The 18,249-nt window shown below is 45.1% G+C and overlaps 1 long non-coding RNA gene across 2 annotated transcripts in view; it reads right to left on the bottom strand.

Moving 5' to 3' along the window:
* Nucleotides 1-889: 889 nt before the first annotated feature.
* LOC123373054 overlaps nt 890-18,249 on the bottom strand; it is a 29,981-nt gene continuing 12,621 nt past the window's right edge. Inside the window, exons 2-4 of one of the 2 annotated variants that reach the window (XR_006580540.1) lie at nt 16,268-16,385; nt 1,672-1,773; nt 890-1,009 (exon numbers count right to left, since the gene is read on the bottom strand). This is a non-coding gene — a long non-coding RNA (uncharacterized LOC123373054). Of the gene's footprint in view, nt 1,010-1,671; nt 1,774-9,705; nt 9,983-16,267; nt 16,386-18,249 lie in introns of those variants that run through there. The other variant, XR_006580541.1, reaches the window with a different exon arrangement.

The raw sequence follows: 18,249 nt of genomic DNA, 5'->3' as shown, positions 1-18,249 counted from the left end.
GGGTCCCTTTTTGACTGGGTGTTCCAGTCAAAAACTGGACACCTGGTCACCCTAGTAGGATTGCATGTTGTTACTTTCCTTCTTCTGCTAGCTCTTCTGCCTTTATCTGTGGGGACCCCACTATTCTGACTCTGGAGGTTAAATATTAGGAAAAACTGTCTAACTATAGAGGTAGTTAGTTCTGAAATAGATTTCCAAGAGAAGTTGTAGGATCCCCATCATTGGAAGTTTTAAAAAACTGGTTGGACAAACTTGTCCTGGATAGTCTAGATTTACTCAGTCCTGTCTCAGCACAGGAGGATGGACTAGATGACCTCCAGAGGTCCCTTCCAGTTGCCAACCCTACATTACTATGATTCTGTGAGCAGATGCTATATTCCCTTTGCTCAAGAGTACAACTATGGTCTTTTAAAGTGTCTCTAGTTGCTTACCTTTTCCTACCAGCCCTGCTTTTATCTTGCCAGGGCTGGGCTTCAGTGAGTTCTTTTCAAGTCTCCCAATTTCATAGACACTTAAAATGTCACCTACCTCGACTTTAAGAACTTTAGAGAAAACCATCTGAACAAAACCAAAAAACGCTCTTCCAAAAATAATCATATATTGCAACACTCGCAACGGAACGCATTTACCATCCTCACAGTCAGCAACAAAACAAAACACCATTCTCTGGAAAACTTGTAAAAAAAAAATGCACCAGATCCTCAGCTGGTGTAAATTGGTGTCACTCCAACAAATACCAGCTGAGGATCTGGCCCAATATCTTTGTTTAAGCATAACAAAATTAAAAATAGCAACAAAGTAAAAAAAATCTTGTGTAATTTATTACACTTACAAATTTATTTCTCCTTATTTTGCATTAGACATGGTTATGCAAGTTTCCTCAAGCACAGGTGACGTGACAATGTAGATGTTGCCCTTTGAGAGGTCAGAGTTTAAGGAAGTAGAATAAATCTTGCACAGGAGACAAGAACCTAGATAGGATTTATCCTATGCAGGATTAACTTTACACCTGTATTTGTGAAAACAAATAAATATAAATTGCCCATTAGGTCAAGAATGCCCTTTTACCCTCACTGCAGTTAGTGTTGCTTTTCTGTGCTCTGCCAGATGCGCTCCTGATAAGCCACGTATGCACACTGACTATACAATTACAAGCTGATGATATTTGTACAGTTATAGACCATTCCACACAGAAGGGGCAATATGCAGTCCTTGCTTAGGCAAAACTACCATTCAAGCTGCAATTTTTACTTCAGATTTTGGCTCTAACAAAGAAGATACGTGGCCTTGTGGAGGATCCTGGACGGGAAGCTTTGGTTATTATATATGTTGGTGTAACCCCCCTTGTGTTGTATGTAGGTTTTTTTTTCACATTCTGCTGAATCATCAGGTGTGAAGGCTGCCAAGAGCACAACATCTAACTAAACACACCAACGGTCTGATGCAATTTGGTCAGCCCTATCTCCCATGGATTTTGTGAGCAGTTGTTTGGCTGAGGCCAGAAATCTGTGCATTTCCCAGTCAGTTTTAAGTGCAGACGGGCAGCTAAGCAAAAAGAATAGAGTGACAGTAACATGTTAAACCTAGTGAAGAGGAGAAACCTGGGCATGGGACAAATAGGCCTCTGAATATTTCCCCTCTCCCCCTGCCGGGGCGTATAGCAGACTGTACCTGTTTCATCTTTTCTTTGGTTGAAAGAGCTTTTACCGCCACCTTCTTGAGTTCTTAAATAGAAAGCTCTGCTCAGCCCCCACTACAGAATCACTAACGGGCCTAAAAAAAAAAAAAAAAGTAAAACTATCGACCTCTCTCAAAGTCATGAATCGGACAGAACGGGTGGTGTGCGTGGCTGGGTGACACTGGCACACACTGCGTTCCTAGCCAGGGCGCCAGCACCTTTGTAGAAGTGTGTGTGCGGGGGGGCAGTGCCAAGGCTCTGAGGCTGGCTGCTCATGCAGTGGGCCAGCTGCCCTCTCTTCTGGCACCACAGCGCCTCCCCAGCAGAATCTATTATTCTGCGTGGGGGGGGGGGTGGCGGAAGAGAAATCTGCAGCGGACATGAATTCTTCGCTTATGTCTCTTTTGTTAAAAAGTGTGGGGGTGTGTCATGGCCCCCTGCCCCCTCCCCCAAATTCTGGCACCGGTGGTTCCTAGGCTACAATCCATTCGCTTCAATGGGCTTTGGCCCATAGAGGGGCCCAGGGCACACTGCAGCAGAGTGTCTCACTGCGTAACCTCTGGTAACTACCGCAGACCCTGTAATAAATCACTTAGTCTCTTAGGCCTTGGCTACACTGGCGCTTTACAGCGCTGCAACTTTCTCGCTCGGGGTGTGAAAAAAGTTACAGCGCTGCAAAGCACCAGTGTAAACAGTGCCCCAGCGCTGGGAGCCCGGCTCCCAGCGCTGTAAGCTAATCCCCACGGGGAGGTGGAGTACCTGCAGCGCTGGGAGAGCTGGCGCCGCGACCACACTCACACTTCAAAGCGCTCCCGCGGCAGCGCTGTACAGCTGCAAGTGTAGCCATATCCTTAGATGGAGATTTAAGACAATAAAAAAAGCCATGTCATAAGGCATTTAAAAAGCTTTAGGAGTCAGATCCTCAGCTGGCATAAATCATGATAGCCCCTTTGCAATCAATAAATTACACTGAGCTAGGCTGAGTTGTGCTAGCTGAAGATCTGGCCCTAAGTGGGTAAATACGTAGCATTGACTAATTATCCCTTTGTAAATAAAAGTGTATTATTTAAAACGAATAAGAAAAAGCAGTAGAGGCTTAGGAGCTTCAGACAATCAGTGTGAGCTGAAGTTGGCACTTTGGACGGGGTGGTGGGGGTCTACACTACAAAATTAGGTCTATGTAAGCTGCCTGGTGTCAACTTAGCTGTACATGCATCTACTCTTAAATCTGTCTGTTAGTGGAGAGTGGTTTGAGCATTGGCCTGCTAAACCCAGGGTTGTGAGTTCAATCTTTGAGGGGGCCACCTAGGGATCTGGGGCAAAAATTGGTCCTGCTAGTGAAGGCAGGGGGCTGGACTCAATGACCTTTCAAGGTCCCTTCCAGTTCTAGGAGATTGGTATATCTCCAATTATTAATTTAAAAAAGTCTCTCCTGATGTAAGTTCCCCATTACAGATGCTCCCCAGGTTATGCAAACCCTCACTTACAGAAAAAGTTCCATAAGTGTTTTGGGTTTTTTGGCATAACTGTTAGGTATACGTCCCTGACTTATGCAAAATTCGACTTACGCAAGGCGTTCTGGAATGGAATGCTTGCGTAAGTCGGGGAGCATCGGTACAGCGAAGCAGTACCAACACCTCCAAGGGTTGACGTACTGAGGTTGACACAGCGAGAGTGTAGACACTGTTACCTATGTCAACCTTAACAGTCCTCCAGCAGCTGTCCCACAATGCCCAGAACTGACTGCTCTGGTCACAGTTGTAAACTCCACTGCCCAGGGATCACAGAGAATGGGAGCCACCCCATTTTAAAACCCTGTGAATGTCTGAATTGCCTTTTCTTGATTGCCCATCTTGGTGAGCTCACCTAGCAGCTCACCTTTGTTGTGTGCAACTGCCCAGCTGACCACACCAGCTACAGATGTGCTCCAGCTAGACGTAAACAGGAGATACTGGATCTCCTGGGCCTGTGGGTAGAAGAGACTGCGCAGGCACATGTCTGGACCAGCCACAGAAACGTGAACATCTATGAGCAGATTGCTTGGGAGATGAAGGAGAAGAGGTATGACCAGGGTCATCAGCAGTGCCACATGAAAGCCAAGGAACTGTGGCAGGCATGTCAGAAAGCCAGGAGGCCAACAGTTGACCCAGTGCCAAGCCACAGACCTGCCACTTTTACAAAGAGCTGTATGCCGTACTTGTCAGAGACCCCACCAGTCCCCCGCACGCCACCGTGGATACCTCTGAGAAACCCAAGTCACATGCCCCTGGTGTGAACAATGAGGAGGAAGTGGAGGGGGGCATGCAGTGATGCTGGCAGACCAGGTGCCAGATCTTGTGAAGGCTGTAGCCATCAGCTGAGCACTGACAAATTCATAGCTGGAAACTAGACCAGACCAGTATGTTAGTATTGTTCAAGACAAGTGTTGTTAGACTTCTAAAGGATGTATTTAGTGTTTGGACTCTAAAATGTTTATAAGTTGTTGCATGCATTAATCTTACTTGTAATATATGTATATATCCCATGTGATAAGGTGGGATATACAAGTTTTGCTTTATAACTGTACAAATGCCTGCTCAGAGCTTGTGAACTCAGGCAGGAGGAGTGGTTCCCCTGCCCATCAAGGAGGACTAACAAAACTAAGCATAGGCGCTCACCTATGGAAAATGGTGCCAGCATTCAATGCCATCGTCCTAGTCTCAGTTTCATGGAACAGAGCAATTTCTGCCTCATTTCCCTCACCACTGGTGTGCTGTTGTCGCCTCGGCTGGAGTTGTGAGTAACACCAGGCACAAACACTCCCAAGCAGAAGTGTCAATCAGCAGGTCTTGTTTTAAACTTTAGGAGAGCAAGGGAAGGGAAGTTCTGAATCATAACTTTCACTTTCCGTTGCAACTGTACTGACAATGGTACCTCTGTGTGTGTTATCTGCTGGTGCTGCCATTGTGGCCTTCAGGAGTTCCCCCTCCACACCCATGGAACACCTGAGCCAGGTAAGGAGAGAGAAGAGGACTTGTGATGACATGTTCAGCGAGATCCTGCAATCCAGTGCTGCTTTAGACTGTGAGCGGAGGGCCTGGCTGGAGGATGAACATTGCAGACTGTATGGATAAGGAAATAGCAGACAGGAGAAAGGCACAGGAGTCGCAGAGGGAGATGCACCAGGACATACTGGGGCTTCCCTGGCACCAAACACAGATGCTGCAGACTCTGGTGGACCTACAGGTTCAACAATCCTGGACTCACCTCCCTTTGCAGTCCATGGATAACCCCAGTATAGCACCTCCCTCCCCTCTGTTAGCCAAAAGGGCCCGTTCTCCCCGGAGCTTACCTAATTACACCAAGGAGGCACGGAGACAGGAAGACAAGTACCACACCCTTTATTGATCGGTCAGCTGAGCGGGTGTTCCTCTCGGCTAGTGCCAGAGAAAGAGACACACCTTTCATGGCCAAGCGGCCTACCTTTATAGCCGGTAACAAACAACTTAGCCTACGTTTGTCTACGTCATTTGGTTGACCTATAGACCCTGTACATGTATCTATTAGGGGATAATTGGGTACGCAGGATACATATATCATTTTGTGGGGGTTACAAGAGACATACAGCTGTTGAGGATACATTTGTCATTCTGAAGGGGACACAAGATACATCCGTTGACCCTTTGTACTAGATACTTTGGATGCATACATGTGAACGCAGCTGCATACACTTGGGGAGCCAACATATACTTGGGGAGCCAAACAAAACTGATAAGCAAAATAGCTGACTTAGGTAGATACACAGCCTTCAGTCTAAGGAGTTCTGTAAGCTTTCCAACACAGTTTGGACAAGCATAACATAACTTTGGTTTACTCAGGCCTAATACAAAAAGGCTTCATTAGCACTATGATTTTCCAACACCTCCACATGACATTAGGTGCCACATCCCTACCCCTACCACCCCACACTAGGGGACATTATGGACAAACAAAGTTTCACAGTTGGCGTATATATGTGAATGTTCCTTCCCCTTCTTTAAGCTCTGTTCCATACATTTAAGAAGGTTTAAATGTATTTGCTTTTAACTTGCACTGCATTTTTAAGTGTTCTCATTACTCAATAAAACTATTGTCTAGAAAATAATTAAGCTTTTAGTTCAACATATGCTGCTGAATGCCTGGCGGTAGTGAAAGTACTCACTATTGTTGTACATTGTGACAGCTCATAGGATCAGTGACAAACAATGCAATAATCATAAATATACCGCAAGCACTGCAAAACTAACAGGTGCATAGTCAGTGTTTATTCATAGATGCTCCCAGTAAACCACATGATTCTTAACAGGCCCCCAAAGAGCAGGGCCAGGGAGAGTACTGTACACCACAATGCAGTACTGTGACTTGCTGTTAAAGTGCTCTTTCAAAGTCTCCTTGAGTTGTATAGCTCTGCATTGAGCTCTTCTGATAGCTTGTCTGGCTGTTTAAACTCAGCAGACAGCCGCTCCACCTCCTCCCTGGCAGCAGCTTTTCCCTCACAGATATCATGCAGGACACAGCCGGCAGCTCTAACTATTGGGACGTTTTCCTCACTGAGATCCAGTCCTTCAGTAAACAACGCCAATGTCCCTTCAGTCTATCAAAAGCTCACTCACCTGTCATCCTGCACCTACTGAGCTGGTAGTTGAATCTTTCCTTGGTGCTGTCGAGATGCCCAGTGTCCTGCTTCATGAGCCAGGGGAGCAAGGGGTAGGCTGGGTCTCTAAGGATTACTACTGGCATTTCAACATCACCAATGGTAATCCACCGTTTGGGAAAGAAAGTCCCTGCTTTTAGCTTTCTGAACAGTCCTGTTTTCTTAAAGATGCTAGTGTCATGGACCTCCCCTGACCAGCCAACACTGATGTCGGTGAAGCACCCCAAGTGATCCACCAGCACTTGCATAACCACAGAAAAACAGCCCTTTCTGTTGATGTACTGTGTGGCAAGGTGGTCTGGGGCCAAAACAGGATCTCTATGCCATTGATTGCTCCACTGCAGTTTAGGAACCCCATTGCCGGAAATCCATCCACTATGTCATGGACATTGCTGAGAGTCATGGTTTTGTGTAGCAGGAGACAATTAATGGCCCTGCATACTTGCATGACCCCCACGGTGGATATACCAACTCCAAACTGGTTTCCCACTGACCAGTAGCAATCCAGCATTACAAGTTTCCACAGTGTGATCACCACTTGCTTCTCCACTCTCAGCACAGCTCTCATTCTGGTGAATCTGTGCTGGAGGGCTGGGACGAGCTCTGTACACAGATCCAGGAATGTGGCCTTCTGCATCCTAAAGCTCTGCAGCCACTGCTCATCATTCCAAGCCTGCATTACAATGTGATCCCAACAGTCAGTACTCGTTTCTCAGGCCCAGAAGTAGCGCTCCACCATTTGCAGCTGCTCCACGAATGCCACCAGCAATCTTGAAGTGCCACAGCAACCTGTCCTCCAAGAAATCTTCCCAGTCCCTGCTGATGCAGTTCTTGTGGCTCTGCAAATACCAGAGGATTGTGCATCCTGTGCTTGCAACGCTCATGACAATAGTACAGAGCTGAGCAGGCTCCATGCTTCTGTCAGAGACAGCGGACAGCGATAAGTCCCATGCAGGTTCATGGGATTTTCAAAATAGGTGTGAAAATTATGGGATAAAAATAGCATTGTGAGGTGGAGAAAGTTGCATGTTGGGAATTTGACCCCTCAGCCTCAGACACCCCTTCTGCTCCATCATGCATTGCCAAGAGACAGAGTGCTGGATGGTGATGGGTGGCATACTGGGATACCTACCCCGATGCACCACACTGTGCATTAACACAAGCACTCCTGGTGAGAGCACACAGCACCGACACCAGAAGCCAACTACCCATGTGCATAACCAATATACTAACTGTAGCAGCTTTATGCTGAAGTAACTTGCGCCGGCAAAAAATTGGTAGTGTAGCCATGGCCTTTCATTTTCTGTTTTAGCCCCTGGCATGGAGTCTTTGCCTTTGATATACCATTGGCTGGGCCTGGAGTTGCTCAACCAATGGCGACCAGCTGCTAGAATACAAGAAGTCTAATCACAGTGATGGGTTGGTTATTTTACGATGTGCTGGGGCTTTAAGGGGCTGCAGTGACCATCCTCCTTCCTCCATCAATGCAGAGTGAACAGGCTCCATACAGCACACCAGTGGAAATTCCAAAATGTGCCATTAGAGCCCTTCTACCAGTATAGCTCCAGGAGTCAGTAGACCAATGGAATCTTCCAGTTCCAAAACCTAGGGTCTCTGTCTGTAAACCCACGTCTCCAGGCACAGTGCTCACTCCAGTGAGCAGTAAGGTACAGTCCCATCCAAGATCTGCAGAGCCAACAGCCTACAGGCCAGATGAAACCCCTTGAACGCTTTCAACTGGAATTTCCACTTTGGGAGTCTTCCATTATGATCTGAGCTGCAAGTAGCTAGAAGTGTTCACCCACTTCCCCACCACCTGCTGATGGGTTTTATTCAGCTGAGAGAAGCCACCAGAAAATCAGACATCAAAGCTGGGAGATCTCAAACATCAGAGCTAGGGTCACAACTGAAACTGAAGGTGGATGCCTACTTTAGTCTCACAGGCTGTGTTTCAAGAGCATCAGACTCCTAGGGTTGGTTTACATTGTGGAAAATCTCCCTCTAAATCCTAACCAGTTTTAAAACTGGTCCGCTAAGCTGACTTTACAGCTGTCTAGTGCCTTAGGTGCTGGAATTAGGGATGTTGGGAGTGCTGCTGAACCCCCCTGGCTTGAAGTGGTTTTCATCATATACAGGGTTTACAGTTTGGTTCAATGGCTCTCCGCACCCTCACTATACAAATTGTTCCAGTGCCCCATCTAGTGCTCTTGTGTAGATGTGGCCTGAGCCATTTTTATGAAATGGGTGTCACAACCACCTTCAGGAGAAAATTCCTCAGTGACAACCAGGCCCTCGACCCCATCATATTTTATTCATTTAAAATTAATTAAAATGAATTTTAAAACAGGAGGTAGTTTTCCAGAAGGGCTTGATAAAGATGGACAATTAGTTCTGATATGTTGGCCATATTGTCATCAGCTGGAATCTTTGTTAAGCAAATCAGGAGCCTAGCTCTGTAATCACGTGAGTAGCCTCACTCAGGAAAATGGGACTGTTCGGATAAGGATCACCCTTACAAACAAGGATTTCAGGATGCATTTCCAGACTACTCCCTTCTTGAGAGCCCATTGAACAATAATCAACAAGAATTCTAGCAGTAAACTCTAGCCAGAAGGTCCTTCTGTTTTCACTGTTCACTTAGAAGACAATATCCCACTCCCATATATTTATGATGCAGCCCTCTGGGAGGCAAGTGAAAGGTAAAGGAAGAATTGGTGGAGCAGTTTATTTGCCTCCAGGAAAGTTACTTTGATATCTTCTAGTCTTTGTCATCTCATAATCAAACACAATTTGGCATCCTAGGTGGCCCCATTTTCAGACCCTTCCTTCTTTTCTCCATGCACATTATTTTTAGAAATACTAATCCTCCCATAAGGGTAGGCCATTCTTTCACGGTAATTAACACAGAATAACAAACTTGTAACCTGTGAGCGGATTTGGTTTGGAACATGCTGATGAATTTGGCAGCAGAAAATGGGTCACTGATTATATTGCCTCTCTGCATCTGGTACTACTTGTTCTCTTTCTGCTCCCATGCCAGGAGCACAGGTGCTAAAACTGAGCACTCTTGCTTTTGGATTTATGAGTCTATCTTGCATTCAGCACACAATACCTTAAAGTTAGCTTGGACCTTTCAATAGAGCTATTAAGTTATTACTTTAAGTTTTGTCTTTCTTCTCTCTACTCCCAAAAAGGAAAGAAATCATCCAAATAGATTTGTGCATATGAAGAGAATGAAACAAAGAATTTAATCTTAACATTAGTGAATGGTTTTCAGGCTGACATCTGTACATTAAGAATATGTAAAAATACCAATTTCATGCTCTGACAACTTATTCTGCATTGGTGGGTGGGCCATTACCATGGGAATGCCAAATGCCAAACATTACATAATGTCAGCCACTCACATCTTCGTCTGAGGAGCCATCGCTGGGAATTCCTTAAGGGAAATTCTCCAGAAAGATGAGAGAGACAGAGAGAAGGAACAGCCAAAAGAAAGCAAAAATCACGAGGTCAGAGTTAAAAAACTATTGGTAATGCAGAAACAAATCATTGAGCTCGAATTCTTCTCTGGCAATAAATTGTCCTTTGATTTCCGTCAGAGGCTGGAACTCGCATGTTCTTTTCAGAAGCTGCAGATAAAGCCAATATGATGTGACACCAGGGGTTCCCCTCTCCTACATTCTTTTAAATAAATTGGGTTTAGTGGTCATGAAAAGCACCAGCATGACAGCTATGGAGACTAATGTTTTCTTCACAGAACAGGTAGAGCAAGGCAGCAGCAACCGAGATTCCCAAGCCCTTTTCTGGAGGAACAAGTGGGTCAATCTATACATCCACTTAGCCTGTATAAGACCCTGCAGCTCTAGAACCAAGGCCTGTAAATCTCCAAGCTGCCATCCAGCAGCAGCTGTAACTAACTTGTGCTCCACTGCCCATGACCCACTGTGGGCACAGACTATGGGAAGTCCCGCCTCAAGAGGTTTGACAGGCAGCAGCCTTATGGCTCCTGATTGGCTCCCTGCCCTATATGAATGCAAGGGGTGTGCTGGAAGTATCCAGGAGACAGTGTGGCTCTCCTGTGGCTATTCTTGCCCTTGAACTCTGGCTTTGACCTTGGCTTGATTTGGCCTTTGCCTTCTGACTCAGACCCTGAAACCTGACTCAGCATCTGACCCTGGGTATCGGCCCAGGCCTGGAACCTGACTATGAACTCCTCCGCTACTCCCAGCCTCAGGCTTGACCCTGCTCTGACCCTTAGTCCTGACAGTCCTTGCTAGGATCCTGACAGCCTGCGTCCTCTCCCACTGAGACTTTGGGAGAGGATTCAGGGCTCAGAGTTTGGGGGAGGGGAGAATATGGTGCATTCAGAATTTATTCACCATATCCATGATCCCATCACTCCATGATGTGCTGTGCCCACCATTGCTCATTCTCCATGCTCTGCTCGTTATTCCAGCATGCCCTGCTCACCATATCCATCTTGTCAGCCCCTCCTGTGTTTTAGTGGAAGAACATTATTAAATTTATGTAATTTCTGTCTATCTGGGTTTTCTCAGCTTGCTTTTCATGATGGTATCTGAGTGTCTTCCAACATAACCAAGCAGGAAAAGTAAAATTCTGCATCAGAGATATTTCACTGATCACTTATTAATTATTCTTTTAAAAGGTATATGTATCTGGTTGTCTGATATTTAATTTCTCAGTAATTTTGCAATTAGTTTATTACAGTTATGTGTCCGTTATAGAGAATTTGTTTTTCCCCCATGGAAAACTTTGTCCTTTCAAATTTTTCGGCCAAAACATTTTTGGCTGAAAATCCGAAATCTTGAGTTTGTGGGGTTTTGGTTGTCCAATGAAAAATCAAAAGTTTTCTAGACAAGCAAGCACTTTCCGCAAAAAAAAAAGTGTTCATTTCATTGTAAAACCCAATTTTCCATTAAAAAAACAACAACAAATGGAGATTAGTGTGTCTGACTTTGCTCATGTCTATGCAGTCTCTGCACTTCAACCTCACACCCTGCTCTCTGTCCAGTATCTGCTCCCTCGTTGCTCACCACAGGCAAAGCTACATTTCTCTCTCCTTCTCCACAATCTGTTTGTTTCTGTCCTGTCTCTTTTCACTCCTCTCTTTATCCCCCTGTTCTGCCTCTCTCCATCCATCTCTGCATCCTCTCCTGATCCCTAACTGCTTCTATCCTCCCACAAATTCTCTCCTCCTCCCTCAAAAGTCTTGCCTGCTTCCTCCTGATTTTACCCACTCTCCCCTCCCCTAACCCAGGTGGCTTCTCTCCAATGCACTGAGCTTCTCCACCTCTCACTACTCCACTCCACCCTTCCCCCTCCACATGCTGCTCTGCTCCTCAGCTGAGTGGAACAGCAGAAACTGTAATTAAAAGCTACTAAGCACTGTATGTAGAGCTAGTGCCATGGAGCTCAGTAATTACACTCCCTCCCTCTCCCGCTGCTTCCTCTTAGGGTGCAGAGTAAAGCATTAGGAAGAGGTGGAGCAGATCAGGTGGGGGGATTTAATTAACTTCTGAAGTACCAGTGTCACTCAGTTGAGGATGGGTTGGAGCTAGACTGAGCATGGGGGTGGGTGAGACCCAACTCTCCCAAGTGTGAAGCTGTACTGATAACGCACCACAGGGTGCGAGTTAGTGGCCTATGGGACATTGTGAGGCCATGCAGCCAAAGCCACCTCCCTTCACCCAGAAGTGAAGCACAGGCTGGATCCAAATCCCGCTCAGGTCTATGGGAGTCTTACCACTGACTTCGGATCAGACCCCAATCGCTTACTAGTGCACAGCATTGAGTGAAGTAGAGTTTGGCTCATTAATGACTCTTTCAATTTAAAAGCAAAACCTTTTAAAAGCAGTTTTATAGGGATGTATGCAGTGCATGTAAAGCAGCTGCAAGAAAAGTGAGGAGAAAGGAATCAGGACAGAGATAAATACATTTCCCCTACTCTCTTGAATATATTAGTTAATTTTTTCTCTTCCTCCTCTTCTCCCCCCACCCTCCCTGGGTTTCCCTGAACTATTTGAACCCCTTTCTCACCTCTCCATCCCCATAAGCCGAGAGATCATAATAAGGGGCCCAAATAGATGGAAGAATCAGGTTCAAGAAGCAAACATACATGACACGCTGTGTGATGTACGTTTGCTTCTTGAACCTGATTCTGCCATGTGCTGGGCACTCTAGTCTGATACAGAAAAGCAGTTACATGTATGCTCACCTTTAAGGAACAAAAGTGGCCCCACCGACTTCAACAGGACTATTCACAAGGGGGAAACAGTGAGGTAGCAAAATTTGCTGATGATACAAAACTACTCAAGATCGTTACGTCTCAGGCAGACTCCGAAGAGCTACGAAAGGATCTCACAAAACTGGGTGGCTGGGCAACCAAATGGCAAATTATATTCAATGTTGATAAATGCAAAGTAATGCACATTGGAAAACAATCCCAACTATACATCTCAAATGATGGGGGTCTAAATGAGCTGTGTCCACTCAAGAAGGATATCTTGGAGTCATTGTGGAGCATGGGGTTGAGTCCCTGCCCGTCCTGGCTAACAGCCATTGATGGACCTGCCCTTCATCAACTTAACTAATTCTTTTTTGACCCCAGTTATATGTTAGGTCTTCAACATCCCCTGGCAATGAGTTCCACAGATTGACTGTGTGTTGGAGTACTTCTTTGTTTGCTTTACACCTATTACTTTCATTGAGCGACCCCTGGTTCTTGTGTTATGTGAAGGAGTAAATAACACTTACTTATTCACTTTCTCCACACCAGTCACGATTTTATAGACATCTGTCATATCCTCCCTTAGTTGTCTGTTTTCCAAGCTGACCATTCCCAGTCTTTTTAATCTCTTCATATGAAATCTGTTCCATACCCCTAATTTCCCCCCCCCCTTCTCTGTACTTTTCTTCATTTCTAATAGATCTTTTTTGAAATGGGATGATCAGAACTGCATGCAGTATTCAAGGTGTGGGCATACCATGGCTTTATATTGTGAAATTATGCTTTATTGCAGGGGTCAGCAACCTCTGGCACACAGCTTGCCAGGGTAAGCACCCCGGCGGGCCAGGCCAGTTTGTTTACCTGCCGTGTCCGCAGGTTCGGCCGATCGTAGCTCCCATTGGCCGCGGTTCGCCGCTCCAGGCCAATGTGGGCGTCAGGAAGCCGAGGCCAGCACATCCTTCAGCCCACGCCACTTCTCGCCGCCCCCATTGGCTTGGAGCAGCGAACCGCGGCCAGTGGGAGCCGCGATCGGCCGAACCTGCGGATGCAGCAGGTAAACAAACTGGCCTGGCCTGCCAGGGTGCTTACCCTGGCGAGCCGCATGCCAGAGGTTGCCAACCCCTGCTTTATTGTCTTATTAGCTATCCCTTTCCTAATGGCTCCTAACATTCTGTTAGCTTTTCGACTTCTGTTGCACACTTGGTGGATGTTTTCAGAGAACTATCCACAATGACTCCATGATTTCTTTGAGTGGTAACAGATAATTTAGACCCCACCATTTTGTATATGTAGTTGGGATTATGTTTTCCAACGTGCATAACTTCGTATTTATCAACAATGGGTTTCACCTGACATTTTTGTGCCCAGTTACCCAGTTTTGTGATATCACTTTGTAACTCTTCTCAGTCTGCTTTTAAATATAATTATGTAATTTTCTATCCTCTGCAAACCTTCTCACCTCACTGTTCACCCATTTTTCCAGATCACTTATGAATACGTTGAACAGCACTGGTCTCAGTTCAGATCCCCAGGGGACCCCGCTATTTCCCTCTCCATTCTGAGACCTGACCATTTATTCCTACCATTTGTCGCTTGTCTTTTAACCAGTTACTAATCCATAAGAAGACCTTTCCTCTTATCCTTTGACTGCTTACTGTGCTTAAGAGACTTTGGTGAGGGACCTTGTTAAGTACACTATATCACCCTTGTCCACATGCTTACTTAAGGTGACCAGATGTCCCGATTTTATAGGTACAGTCCCAATGTTGGGGGCTTTTTCTTATATAGGCACCTATTACCCCCTACCCCGGTCCCGATTTTTTACACTTGCTATCTGGTCACCGTATGCTTACTGGCTCCCTCAAAGAATTCTAATAGATTGGTGAAGCACAATTGCCCTTTACAAAGGCTATTTTGGTTCTTTCCCAACAAATGGTGTTCACCATTGTGTCTGATAATTCTGTTCTTCACAATAGTTTCAACCAATTGGTCTGATTCTGAAGTTAGGCTTATCAGCCTGTAATTAGCAGGCTCACCTCTGGAGCCTTTTTAAAAAGCTGGCATCACATTAGCTACCCTCCAGTCACCTATCTGGTACGGAAGCTGATTCAAGGAATAGACCAGTTAGTAGTTTCTGCAATTTCATATTTGAATTCCTTAAAAACTCTTGGGTGAATACCATCTGGTCCTGGTGACTTTATTACTATTTATCAATTTGTTCCAAATCCTCCTGTATTGACACCTCAATCCATGATAGCTCCTCATGATTTTTAAGACAATCTCATGATTTTGGGGGCCTGGCTCATGATTTTTGAGTTCTTGAGAATGGCAAGTTTGTATTTCAGATGGACTAAGTGTGATACTTTTCATTAAGACTAAATTCCAAGGATAGATCTTCAGTTTGGGGCTAAAAAGGACGCTGGAAATATCACAATTAAAGACATTGCCCAGAACATCTTGTCTCTTGAAATAACTGCCTTGCAGACCAGTAGAACATAATCTAGAACTCACGCCAGTGCTACAAAGGCCTCTGCCAGCAATTACACCAGAAATGAGATTGCACCAGAGCAGCTATTGCTCCTATAGACACACAGCAGGGTCAAGTAGTTTCATGCCTAACTAATCTGGAAAATTAAACTACAGGGATGGAAAAATATATGTAATTTAGATTGAAAGGGATTTTCAAGGTCACCATAGTTAGTGTGATCACTAGTGTAAGCTAACATGAGTAAAGAAAATAAGGCTCTACAATATATACAGATGGTGGAAAATTAAGCCCATGCATACATTGTTACTGGGGTGGCAAGGAAGTGTAGGAAAGGAGGATCTGATTGGCTATCTAATATTCCACTTAAATAAAGATGGTCAGGAACAGAAGGAACAGCATATAGAGCTAGGACTGAGTGAATAATGCACGTTTTGGTTTTGCTGGCCATTTGGAAAAATTGGGGGGGGGGATTGTTTTGGGTTGAACCATAAAACAATTTTTTTGAAATTTTCAGAAAATTGAAAAGTTGAAAAAAAATAATTTCAGGTTGAACTAAAAACATTTCTTTTGCACAGAAATGAAATGTTTAATTGTGATTTTGATCTTTTAAAATGTTTTTGATTGTTTTAAAAAAAATTAAAGGAAATATTGAAACAAAGTTGCTTTGAACTGAAAACTTGAAATGTTTCATTTCCAAAATGTCAAAACAAACTGTTTTGATTTTGGGGGGATTTTTAAAGGTTCTTCCGCCCCACTGAAACAATCTGGTAAAACTGACACAAATTCACAAAATGTTTTCATCCCACCTGTGGTGGTGTATGCACACCCTGTCCGCTGTCGGGGTGGATAGTGGGTGTGTGGACAAGGCGGTTACTGTCTACCAGACTGTCCCAGACCTCACCACACTGAGGTCCAAGGGTCAGAGTGAAAGCAGCAGCCCCTGTGTCCAGGGCAGCACGACCCAGCAGCCAATACCTGAGGGGCTATCATCGGGGTGGGGGCATGGCAGCCCAGGGGGAGGGGGGCCCCAGGCCTACCTGACTGCACCAGGCCCCAACCCAGGGCCCTATTAGTGGCAGAGTGATCTGCCACGAGGTCAGCAGGGAATCCTACCAAAATACACTGACCTCATACAGGTGGGATATACCACTCGCTCACAATCCCTAGGTCACTTCCTACCATGCTTCCTGAAGCTGTAGTCCATGGGGTAGTAGGTCTCTGGGCTCCTCAGCGTGCATTATTCCCTGGGGCTCCATTGGCCACAGATCTCCAATCTGCTTCTCAGGATCTCCGGCTCCTGCAGGCAAGGGCTATGATGGCTACACAGCTGGAGACTCCCTCAAAGGTCCTCCCTTTCCAGCAGTCCATCCACACTGAGCCGGGTTGCTCCCTTTTATACTGGCATGGCACTTGGCACAAGCCCGGTACAGTCTGAAGGGTGGGACTTCCTCCGCCCATTGTATGGTGTTAACCCCTTCCAGCCCAGTATGGGGTATGCACACCACCAAATCTGCAGTTTCCACAGAAGAAATGTTTTGTGTGAGAAATTTCACCCAGCTCTATAGAAAATCAGTTGTGGGGGATCAATGCTCTAGCTATCAAGAAAGTGATGTTCAGTTCATCTGATCTGACATACAAAGGTCAAATCCCCTGTCATAGGTCTCACCCCCACTTGGAGCTGTTGGGTTCCAATGTGGGGACCCGCATGTATCCCCCCACCCTAAAATCCTAGGGTAGGTCCCCTTTTTGCTGCCACCACCCGGTCGAATATGTGGGCCGGGACACCCCTGTTTTCCCCCCCTCCTCGTTCCAAGACGTTCCCTGGGGAAACACAGATCAACTCACAGAGAGAGAAACCTCCCCCCTCCCCTCTCTGCCCGGAGATAAGCTTGTCTCACCACCGAGAGAGAGTTTCTTAGCCCCCTCCCCCTGTATCCACAGTAGAGGGATTTAATCAAATCTTTATAGAAAGAATTTATTAAAAGAAAAACAAGAAAATACAGAATCTCTCTGAGTCCAAGCTGGACACTCATAGGGTATAACCTTGCTAAGTTCTGGAGAGAATCCTCTCTCCTTCTCAGTACAAACAATACAGGCAGAATTAAGAATAATCAATAACAAACACACAGAATTGCAAACATAGGATTATTAGATGAGGACACAAAGTATCTTTCTAATACTCACTATCTTGACTAGAAGAAATTAGTTCAGAAAGGTGGAAACTTGTAGAGGACTTGATTAAAACATCTGGACCCTTGTAACTCCAAACGGCTAAGAACAACACACACAAGAACAGAGAGAAAAAGTTCCCTCCTAGGAATTTTAAATTCTCTTCCCTGATTGGTCCTCAGATCAGGTGTTCACCAGGTACTATGTGTTAACCCTTTACAGGTGGAAACTTAACCCTTAACTAACTATTTATGACATCCCCAAAGTGGCTTGAGATAGAGGGAAGTAACCTATAAATCCCACCCAATTCTTTTCTTCCAAAATCTAAGTCTTTGCACACAAGCAAAGAGGAGATCCTGGTAGCTCTTTAAAAGAAGGGGTGGGAGTCAGTCTCATACTTCCTGCAAAGCTGGGAGTCCCCACACACCATGTAAAGCCATTTGTGTTTTGAGATTGAGGTGCAGTAAAATGCTCATTGGACAAATTACATCAAAACGTACAGTGGGGTGGTTCAGATTCTGGCATAGATTATGCCTAATGGACAATAGCTCTACCTCTTCTTTTCATTCTGAAGGAATGTTTGGTTTCAAAGGCATTGATAAGCTATTGGGCTGTCACTGTATCTTTCCTTCTTTAGGTCACTGGTGAGCAATATCCTTGCCAGCTAAAGTTCAGCAAGAATGAATATTTTTCATATGCAAACTTGGATCTGTTTTGTTGTCAACATATGTCAATATTAAGATTATCTTTTATTTGCTAAGCTTTTGGTTTGTAGTCTAATATTGTGAGGTTTTAGAAGGATCGAGGTTTGACTTCTGGCAATCTGATGGATGTTTTCTGTTTTAAGATCTAAAGGGCTATGGGGTGGACATTTTATACCATTCTAACTCAACTGTAGTTATCAAAGATTAAAAATAAAATAAGGCAAAAAACTCGGAATGAAAACATTTCTTTGCATAGTAGTTGTTGTCAAATATGGTTTGGCAACACCT

Source organism: Mauremys mutica, chromosome 6 (genome assembly GCF_020497125.1).
Source record: "Mauremys mutica isolate MM-2020 ecotype Southern chromosome 6, ASM2049712v1, whole genome shotgun sequence".
NCBI lineage: Eukaryota > Metazoa > Chordata > Testudines > Geoemydidae > Mauremys > Mauremys mutica.
Note: the sequence above shows the minus strand (reverse complement) of the source record. Positions and strands in the feature narration are given on the sequence as shown.